Genomic DNA, 11,826 nt, shown 5'->3' with positions numbered 1-11,826 from the left:
TGGGTTTATACGTATACATGTTTGTGTTAATAAAATCAATTAAATAATTGGCCTTTGGAGATAGATTTAACCTCCATTGTCTCTCCCCCTCCTGAAGGTCAGGTGTATGAGACTGAAAGTTTCAACCCTCCAGTCACAGGTTGGTTCTGTTGTTTACCAATGCTCATTTTTTGGTTACCTAGAGGCTTTCTAATGTCACCTCATTAACATAATAAAAAATCCTTGATTCTTCTCAATACATGGAAAATTACAAAGGTTTAAGAGAGATCTCTATGCCAGAAACAGGATGAAGACTGAGTATGTATTTCTAATTATAAATCACAATATCTTATTAGTTCTAATTTCTTTATGTAGATGCTTAAACAACTTATATTGAGACATTATTTTATATGTTTTTAAGGCTTTTTCTCTTTTTTTTTCAAATCACAAATAGGCCTTTTTTGTCTCTATTAAACAGATTCTTGCACTGGGGGCTAATATCTATCAGCTCATATAACTTTAGCACCTGTCTCATCTACAGTAGCTTTTCTAGAACTGCTACCTTCACCATGAAGCTCCATGAGTTTTCTCAATTCAAACTTGGGCTTCAGTATTTTGACTTTTCTAAAAAAGAAATCATGAAGTGAGCAAATAGATTGGCAAGGTTTTTCTATGCCTTTTCCAATGCTATCTGGAATCAATTTATTGGCCACTTCATCCAAGTCATTTGTCTATATCTCTCAGGTCATGATTTCCATCATCTTCTTCTGGATTTGACAGACCTGTTGATGCTGAGCATAAGTCTTCCGAATCTGATTGATGCATTTTTTTTTTACTAAAACCAACACAGAACAGAGGAATGAAGATGGCAGCAAGGTAGGTGGGAGTGGAGCCCAGTTCTCCCCATGCCCAGTTGGAACACCTAGCTGATCTTCTGAGAAACAGAGTGAAGAGCCAAAGGAATCCCAGCTTATATGAAGTTTGGAGGTAAAAATATTGCAGAGGATATTGAAAAACAGATGGTGAGGAGATTGCACTGGGATGGTAAGGTCCCTGGGATCTGCACAGGGACCAAGGCTGCTGCAGCCTCCAGTGGGTGCCTGCTGCAGGATATGGGAAGGGGAGTTATATCATCAGCTCCCTCCCCTACCAGAGTAGGGAGGGAAGCCTGACATCAAGAGGGACATAGATACTGGAAGTCCCTGGGGGGAATAGAGACAAAGTGGGAGGCACACAAAGGTGGCACATATTTGCTGGGACTGTGGACACTGACACCAAGAAAAATTGAGGTGCTAGATGACATCTGGAGAAAGAAGGAGTTAGGCTGTGTTGAACCTTGACTTGGATAGTCTCCAGACTGGTTGGAAAATTGGACTGTGTGAAAAGCCCTACACTTGTGCAGAACAGCAGGCAGCTGCTTTGTAAGAAACTCTCCAGCAGTGCTGATTTGCTGCATGGGTGATTTCACCTGCATGCACCCAGAGACTGACTGACTGAGCAGAACCACAACCCAGCCTGTCTAGGGCTCTGTGCCTGAGATTGACTGATGCTGTGAGCAACTGAGTGGCTGATTTGAGCCTGGCAGCTCATAGAGGAACTGAGCTACAGGTTGGAAAACTGTGACCCAGACCTGGCTCCTATCCTCTCAAAAATATAGGAAGGGAGAAAACAAAGCCTATCTCCCCTCTTCGTGTGGCATGTAAGACCAGCAGAACTCACTGAACACGTTTTAAGTCAGCAGGAGATTCTTATTGTTATCCTTTTCTTTTTGGATCCTCCCTCTTTTTTTTCCTTTTTGTTTTCTTTCCCCAAGTGAGTCAATAAGACATGGAGTTACAAAGGGCCCAAGACAGATTGAAAGGGGGAGTACAAGGCCAACCCCAAAAACTGAGAAAATAAGACAAATGTCACTTCACTATCTCATACAGCTGGCATTTTATTATTTATGTGTAATATTATTTTTCCACTTTTATTTTATTGATATTTTTAAATTTCTCTTCTTTATGTTTAGTTTTGCTTTAGTTCTCTGTTTAATTGCACTGTTTGACTGTTTTCCTTATTCTCTCTTTATTATATTTTAATGTTCCTTCTTTTATTTCACCCATGTTCCAATAAAACACAACTCTTGATTGGGTACTTTCTATTCTGGTTATCCAAATCATATATTTCTTATATTATTATTATTTCAGTACTACTGTAAATAATTTCTGTTCTATATAATTGTACATATTACACAGCAACCATCCCTGATCTTAGACCTCTTCACTTTATTCCTGAACATTATTATTATTGTGGTTAAGTCTATTCTTTCTCACATTATGCCTACTTTCTATCCTTTACTCTCACTATATCTCATCATCTAATCTTGTACAAGTGCTCTGTTTTCTGGATTCAGCTCACAATCCTCCTCCCCTCTAACAAGAGTCTTATTATCCTTTCACCTTTCATAAAAAGTGCCTAGTTGGGTGAAACATCACAGTTAATGCTATACTTATCCAAAAAATCTCCTATCTTTTCTCCACTTGCTGGTACTTTAAATACCATAAAATACTCTCCTACTGTCTTAACCTCTTTGGCCTACCCCCTGCCAATGATCACACACAAGAATAGGTGGGAACTGTGAGCATCAGGATACCTGCTGGAGGAGAAAAACCACCAAAAAAGGAATCACCAAAAGATAAAACCCAAGTACAACAAGAAAGTTCACACACAAAAAAGAAAGGGCAAACCTAGAGCAACCAGACAAGGAGATCAAAGAGATCACACCACTGAACATCACAGAATTCCTACCTTCACACTACAAAGACAGATAGCAAAGGAGCACCAGGAAGTGCAGAAACAAACAAAAAGAGTCACCTAAAAAAGGGAGAAAAAAATCTTCAATCAAAAGAAATAGATGACTTCCCACTAAAGAAAGATCAAAGAAATGGAAGTGACCAAGCTATCAGATATAGAATTCAAAATAATGGTTATAAAGATGTTCAAGGAACTCACAGACAACTACAAGGAACTAAGTGAAAACTACAATAGTATGAAAAGAGAAATAGAAAATATAAAGATAGAAACAGGAAGAAATGAACAATAAAATCTTTGAAGTAAAAAACCTATTAGAAGCAATTACAGGCATACTGGATGAAGCAGAGGTTTGAATAAGCTAGCTGAAGGAAAAAGTAGAAAAAAGCACACAGATAGAGCAGGAAAAGGAAAAGAGACTCAGAAAGAATGAACAGGTGGCAAGGGAGATGCAAAACAACATGATAAGTAATAATATCCCTATAATAGGGTAGCAGAAGGAGAAAATGAAGAATAAGAGTTAGAACCCCCCCCCAAAAAAGAGTTAGAAAACCTGTTTGAAAAAGTGATGATATAAAAATTCCCTTATTTGATGAGAGAAAAAGTCAAAAAATACAGAAAATACAGAGGGTCCCAATCAAGAGGAAGCCAAAGAGGCCCACTTCAAGACACATCATAATTAAAATGGCAAAATTCTAAGACTAAGACAGAGAATCTTAAAGACAGTAAGAGAGAAACAGAAAGTAACATTCAGGGGAGCCCGGTTAAGGCTAGAAGCTGACTTCTGAATGGAAATGGTCCAAGTCAGAAGAAAATGGCAAAAAATATTCCAAGTAATGAAAACCAGAGGACTGCAACCAAGACTAGTTTATCCAGCAAGGCTCTTAATTAAAATAAAAAGACAAATAAGGAGCTTTCCAGGCAAAAAAGTCTAAAAGAATATACTTCCACAAAAATCAGCTCTGCAAAAGATGCTAAAATGACTACTTTAAGAAAAGAAAGATTGAAAAACATAAGAACACAGATATGAAAAAATGACAATGAATAAGTACCTATCAATAATACCCTTAAACATAAAAGAATTAAATGCTCCAATCAAAAGACATAGAATAGCTGAATGGATAAGAAAGCATGACCCACACATATGCTGCCTACCAGAGACCTACCTCAGGACAAAAGATCTAGGCAGACTGAAAGCAAAAGGCTGGAAACGAGTATTCCAAGCAAAGGGACAGGAAAAAAAGTCGAGTATCAGTACTCGTATCAGATAAAACAGACATTTAAAAAATGGCTATAAAGAGAGACCCAGAAAAACATTTTATAATACTCAAGGGAGGAATCCATCAAAAACACATAAACATTGTAAATATATATGCACTGAATATAGGAGCACCCAAATACAGAAAGGAAATTTTGGAGGACTTCATGAAAGATACCGACAGAAACAAAGTTGTACTAGGGGATTCCAACACCAAATCTTCAAACATGCATAGATGTTCTAAACATAATATCAACAAAGATATTGTGGCATCAAACATGCCATAGATGAACTCAACTTAGCTGATGTATATAGAGCCTTTCATCCCAAAGAAGCAAAATACACATTTTTTCAAATGCACATGGAACATTTTCAATGATAGATGACATGATAGGACACAAAACAAGCTTCAACAAATTCAAGAAAATTGAAACTAGAAACCAACCTAAAGGAAAAAACTCAAAAACACTCAAGCTCATGGAGATTGAATAGCATGCTATTAAACAATGAATGGGTGAAGAATAAGATCAAGGAGTAAATGAAAAAGTTGATGGAATAAAATAAAAATGAACTCTCAACAATCCAAAATTTACAGGACACAGCAAAGGCAGTCCAAAGGTACAGAGGGAAGTTCATAGCAATGCAGACCTTCCTAAAAGAAACAGAAATATTTCAAATAAACAAACTAACCCTACACCTACAATAACTCAAGAAAACAACAAAGAGAGCCCAGAGCAAGTACAAGGAAGGAAATAACCAATTTGACAGCAGGATTAAATGACATAGAGACTAAAAGCACAATTCTAAGAATCCATAAAACCAGAAGCTGGTTCATTGAAAAGATAAACAAAATCACCAAGCCTTTAAGCAGACTCATCAAGAAAAAAAGAGAGAGGATCCAAATAAATACAATCAGAAGTGAAAGAGAGATGTTACAACTGATATCACAGAAATACAAAGGATTGTAAGAAATTACTGCAAAGAACTATATGCCAAAAAATTTGAAAACCTAAGTGAAACTGACAAATTTCTACAAAAATACAATCTTCCAAAATTCAATGAAGGGGAAGAAGAAAGCCTGAACATACCAATATCTGCTGACAAAATTGAAGCAGTAGTCAAAAAACTCCTGACACACAAAAGCCCTGGACTTGACAGTTTCACAGGAGAATTCTACAAATTATTTAAGGAAGAGCTAACTTCTATTCTTCACAGACTATTCCAAAAAATGCAAGAAGATGAAAGACTCCCATACTTTTTTTATGAAGCCAAATCATCCTAATCCCAAAACCACATAAAAAGTCAAGAAAGAAAACTTCAGGCCAATATTGCTGATGAACATAGACACTAAAGTCCTCAATGAAATATTGGCAAACCACATCCAGAAATACATCAAAAAGATTATACATCATGATCAAATGGGATGCATCTCAGGGATTCAAGGAAGGTACAATATTTACAAATCAATAAATGTAATACATCACTTAAGCAAAAGCAAAGACAAAACACACATGATTATATCAATAGATGTGGAAAAAGCACCCTATAAGGTACAGCACTCATTTATAATAAAGAACACACAGAAAAGTGGGAGTAGAGGGAGCATTTTTCAACATAATAAAGGTCATATATGAGAGACTTACAGCCAACATCATACTCAATGAACAAAAACTAAAAACTTTCACACTAAGGTCAGGTAAACAACAAGGTTGTCCACTTTCACCACTTCTATTTAACATAGTATTGGAAGTCCTAACTATAGCAATCAGACACAAAAAAGAAATAAAAGGTATCCAAATTGGAAAAGAGGAAACAAAACTGTCATTGTTTGCAGATGACATGATAGTGTACATAGAAAATCCTATAGACTACACCAAAAAATTTCTTGACCAAATAAATGAATTTGGCAAAAGAGTCAATACAAAGCCAATATTCAGAAATCAAAGGCATTTTTGTATACCAACAATGAAACATCAGAAACACAAATCAGGAAAAATGTCCCATTTGATAGAGCAAAAAGAAAAGTAAAATGCCTAAAAATAAAAGTAACCAAACAGGTAAAAGACCTGTACTTACAAAACTACACAAGATTTAAGAAAGAAGTTAAGGAAGGTATAACAAATGGAAGCATATACTGTGTTCGTGGATTAGAAGAATTAACATCGTCAAATGCCCATACTACCCAAAGCAATTTATAAATTTAACACAATACCTATTAAAGTACCAATGGCATATTTTGCAGATATAAAACAAACACTTCAAAAATTATATGGAACCATAAACGACTCAGAATACCTGTAGTAATCATGAGAAGGAAGGGCAAAGTCAGAGGGATCACAATACCTAATAGCAAATTGTATTACAAGACCAATGTAATCAAAACAGCCTAGTACTGAGTTAAGAACAGACTCATGGACCAATGGAACAGAATAGAGAGCCCAGAAATAAACGCAAGTATCTATGGTCAATTAATATTAAAAAATGAGAGCATCAGCAAAAAATGGAGCAAAAATAGCCTCTTCAACAAATGGTGTTAGGAGAGCTGGGAAGCTACATGCAAAAAAATGACACTCAAGCACCAATTTACATCATACACAAAAATAAATTAAAAGTGGATAAAATTTTAAATATAAGTCATGACAACATTAAGGCCAGAGAACACTAGCATGAAACTCTCAGATATTTCGAGCAGCAGTATTTTCACTGATATGCCTTGTAGAGCAAGGAACATTAAGGAAAGAAGGTATGAATGGGATCTTATCAAAATAAAAAGCTGCACAGCTAAAGAAAATAGCATTAAAATGAAAAGAGAACCAACTTTATGGGAAAACATATTTACCAATGATACTTCAGACAAAGGTTTAATCTCCAGAATATATAAAGAATGCACATGACTTCGTTCTAAGAAGACAAGCAACCCAATTAAAAAATGGACAGAGGACTTGAACAGACACTTCTCCAGGGAGGACATACAGAGGGTCCAGAGACATATGAAAAGATGCTCAGCATCACTAGCTATCAGAGAAATGCAAAGTAAAACCACACAATGAGATACCACTTTACCCCAGTCAGAATGGCCATCATAAACAAAGCAACAAACAACAAGTGTGGGAGAAATTGTGGAGAAAAGGAAACTCTAGGGCACTGTTAGTGGAATTGCATTCCAAGGTGCATCCACCTTGGAAAACAGCATGGAATTTCCTTAGAAAACTAAACATGGAACTGCCTTTTTACCTGTCAATTCCTCTCGTAGGATTATATCCTGAGAACCTTAAAACGCCAATCCAAAGAACCTATGCACCACAATGTTCATAGCAGCATCATTTATAGTAGTTAAGTGTTGGAGAAAGTCTAAGCGCCCATTAGTGAATGAATGGATCAAAAAACTATGGTATATTTACACAATGTTATTCTAAGCAGTAGAAAGAATGAAAGAGTTCCTACCCTTTGAGACAGCATGGATGGAACTGGAGAGCATTATGGTAAGTGAAATAAGCCAGGTAGTAAAGACCAGTACCATATGATCTCACTTTTAACTGGAACCTAATCAACAAAATGAAAAAGCAAGCAAAATATAACAAAAAACATTGAAATTCAGATCAGGCTGACAGTGATCAGAGGGGAGAGGGGAGGGGATAATCAGGGAAAGGGGTTAAGGGTTTACATGAACAATTAAAAAGACACATTGACAATAACAAGGCAGGCATGTGGAAACAAGGGAAGGAGATCGGGAGGTTGGGGGGGAAAAGGCAAAAATTCTACTTGAACAACAATTGAAATGTTATATAAATAAAGAGGGAAGAGAAAAAAAATAAAACCAATATAACAGATGAAGCAAATACCCATCAGTATCCATATTAACATAAGTTTCAATCATAGTCTGCCATATTTATTTTTTTTATTTTTATAAGATTTTATTTATTTATATTTAGAGGGGAAGAGAAGGAGAGAGGGAGAGAAACATCAATGTATGGTTGCCTTTCGTGCGTCCCCTGCTGGGAACTGGCCCCTGCTGGGAACCTGCCTGCAACCCCAGCATGTGCCCTGACTGGGAATCGAACCGCAATTGTCTGGTTCGCAGGCCCGCGCTCAATCCACTGAGCTACACCAGCCAGGATAGTCTGCTATATTTTGACCATGGAGAACATTTTGTCATGTGTAAGTTCCATTCCCTGGAAATTAGTCAGGCAATTTTTGCTCTGAATATCCTCAGTAATTAGCTTGAATTTTCTAAACACAAGTTTCATCATTCTGAAGATCAGCTAGGCTCACTTCAAAAACATGAGGCTTCAGATTATCGGATGCAATCTTGATTCATTGTGAATGGTGTTTTTCCCATATTTCCTATATTCAACATAGTTTATGCTTTCAACTCATACCAATCTTTCTTAGAAAATGGGTCAACCCTGGATTTAAAAAAAATGCTTAAGTTTTATTGCAGATCACATAATCTCTGACTTTTTACTTTCCTCATCTAATGACTATAAGAGGCTGACTTTATGTAGGCCTCCCCCAGTGAGGTGAGGGGTACATATGTAGATTGAGCTCTTCCCAATGTTTACATGTCACTTTTAAGCCACAAACGTGCACCTAAAATGTTTCATAAGCATGTCTCTAGCTGCATATCAGAAAGCTTAATATGTCAGTTAGATGTGAGGTCTGTCCAGAAAATGTCCAACCATTATTAATATAACAAGAATTGCTTGCATGACATCAATGTAACCTGGCAGCCAATGAGACTGGATTGTAATGCACATGTGCAAATAATGATGACTTTACTCTGCTGGTCAGTGGAGGTGGTAGATGCTGTTGAGTGAGCATGCGTTCTGTGTGCCCATCACATTCAAAATGATTGGGTGAGTTGAGCAAAAAATCTGCACCAGATTTTGCATTAAGCTTGAACATTCCTCAGTGGAAACTAGAGGTTTCAATAGGTTGCAGCTATGATGATTGGCAGCTTCATCACAACAATGTGCCTGCTTATGTACTACGTCTCATGCAGGGTTAATTGATGAAACATCAAATCACACAGGCGACTCAGTCTCCTGATAGCCCAGATGTGGTGTGCTATGACTTCTGGCTTTTCCAAAAATTAAAATCACCTTTGAAAGGGAAGAGATTTTAGGCTATTGATAATATTCAGAAGAATCAGTGGGACAGCTGATGACAATTGGGAAAACTGTGAGGTCCCATGTGCCTATTTTTATTGTCCTATGTACAATGTTTCTTGTATATTATGTCTCCTTCAATAAATATCTTTATTTTTCATATTGCATGGATGGATACTTTCTGGACAGATGTTATAGACTGAAGGTGTTGCTGAATAATATTTCATTGTATATACATACCACATTTTTATTCATTCACTTGAATGAATGTTTCATGTATAATTGAAAATAATATATATTTGTTGCTAAATTTCTGAAATGTAAATATATCAGTTATGTTTTGTTTATCACATTGTTTACATCTAATACATACTTATGATTTGTTTTTTTATTAGAGATATATATTTTAAATCTCCACCACTATTATACATTTTAAAAATATTTATATTTATCAGGCTTTGCTTTATAACTTTTAGAAAATATTTCTAGGTATGTAAATATATAAATTTCTTTCTATATAACTAATAATATTGTCCTGCCTTTAAGATTACCATGTCCTCAATGAGTATAGCTTCCTTTTGGTTAGTCTTCTTATAGTATATCTTTTTACACCTTTTTATGTGAATTCTGCTTACTTATATATTTGGTATTTGTCTTGTGAACATAATATGATTAAATTGTTTTCTATTAAGTTTGACAATCTTTTCTTTTTATTATTATTTTTAATTTTTCTCAATTACAGTTTACATTCAGTATTATTTAATATTAGTTTCAGGTGTACAGCATAGTGATTAGACAGTTATATATTTTATAACGTTTTCCTCTGATACGTCCATAACTCACCTGCTGTGCTTTACAACCCCATGACTATAACTACCAATCTGTACTTTTCAAACTCTTTATCTTTTTCACCCAGTCACCTAAGTCTCTCCCTCTGTCAGCCATCAGTCTGTTGGTTGACATCATAGATACATCACTCTGTATCTATGAGTTTATTTCTGTCTTGCTTGTTAATATATATACATTTTTCTTTAGATTCCACATACAAATGGAATCACATGGTATTTGATTTCACTAAGAATGATTTATTTCACTTAGCACAATGCCCTCTAGGTTCATTTATGCTGTTTCAAATGGTAAGATCTTGTTCTTTTTAGGACCAAGTACCAGTCTATTTGTGTATATGTACTACAGATTTATAAAAATATTTAAAAATTTTATCATATTTCCCATTACCATTTAACTCCCTTAAACTTTCCTCCCTGCTGCAATCATCATAGCACTGCCCATGTCCATGAGTCCTTTTTCTTTTTTGCTGGATCCCACCACCCCCTAATCTCCCACACCCCAATATAGCTGCTGTCATCCTACTCTCTATGTATGTCTGTCTCTATTTTGCTTATTAGTTCATAATGTTCATTAGATTTCACATATAAATTAAATCATATGGTATTTGTATTTCTCTGACTGGCTTATTTCACTTAGGATAATGTTCTTCATGTCCATCCATACTGTTGCAAAAGGCAAAATTTTCTTCTTTTTTATGGCTAAGCAGTATTCTGTTTTGTAAATGTCCCATAGCTGTTTTATCCACCCATCTACTAATGAACACTTGGGTTGCTTTCCTATCTTGGTAATTGCAAATAATGCTGCAATGAACATAGGGGTCCACATAGTCTTTCAAATTAGTGTTTTGGGTTTCTTTGGGTATATTCTCAGAAGTGAAATCACTGGGTCAAAAAAAGATCATTTTTTTAATTTTTTGAGGCAATTCCATACTGCTTTCCCCAGTGGTTGCACCAGTCTGCATTAAAAAAACAAAAACAAACAAACAAAAAAGCCAGTGGAAAAGTTTCCCTTTTCCCCACATCTTCAGAAGCACTTGTTTGTTGATTTGTTGATGGCAGCCATTCTGACAGGTATGAGATTATCTCTCATCCTGGTTTAATTTTCATTTCTCTGGTGATTAATGATGTTGAGCATCTTTTCATGTCTATTATCCACCTATATGGTCTCTTTGGAGATGTGTCTATTCAGATCCTTTACTCATTTTTTAATTGAATTGTTTTTTTAACTTTATTTATTTATTTTTAGAGATAGGGGAAGGGGGGAGAAAGAAAGTGAGGGAAACATCAATGTGTGGTTGCCTCTCATACACCCCCAGCTGGAGACTTGGCCATGAATGCAAGAATGTGTTGACTGAGAATTGAGCCAGCCACCCCTTGGTCCACAGGCTGGCACTTAATTCACTGAGCCACACCATCTGGGCAGATTGTTTGTGTTTTGGGTGTTGAGTTTTATAAGTTCTTTATGAATTTTTTATGTTAACCCCTTATCAGATGTATTAACGAGTATGTTTTCTGATTCTATGGGTTGTCTTTTTATTTTATTGATGGTTTTTGCTGTACATTAATTTCTTAGTTTGATTTAGTTTCATTTGTTTATTTTTTCTTTTGTTTCCCTTGCCTAAGGATATATATCACATGAAATATTGCTATGAGCAATATCCAAGATTTTCCTGTGTTTTTTTCCTAGAATTTGTATGGTTCCAGGTCTAATACTCAAGTCTTTAATGCATTTTAAATTTATTCCTGTGTGTGATGTAAGAAGATGGTCTAGTTTTATTTTTTTGCATGTATCTGTCTTTTCTGAATACTATTTATTGAATAAGCTATCTTTAGCCAATTG

The 11,826-nt window shown here is 35.6% G+C and overlaps 1 pseudogene; it reads right to left on the bottom strand.

The window, feature by feature from the left end:
- Positions 1-449: 449 nt before the first annotated feature.
- On the bottom strand, positions 450-8,414 carry LOC119062780 (40S ribosomal protein S3a-like; annotated as a pseudogene).
- Between the last annotated feature and the right edge of the window lie 3,412 nt (positions 8,415-11,826).

The sequence above is a fragment of the Artibeus jamaicensis genome, unplaced genomic scaffold (genome assembly GCF_021234435.1).
Source record: "Artibeus jamaicensis isolate MK-2021 breed Jamaican fruit bat unplaced genomic scaffold, CSHL_Jam_final contig_475, whole genome shotgun sequence".
Lineage (NCBI taxonomy): Eukaryota > Metazoa > Chordata > Mammalia > Chiroptera > Phyllostomidae > Artibeus > Artibeus jamaicensis.
Note: the sequence above shows the minus strand (reverse complement) of the source record. Positions and strands in the feature narration are given on the sequence as shown.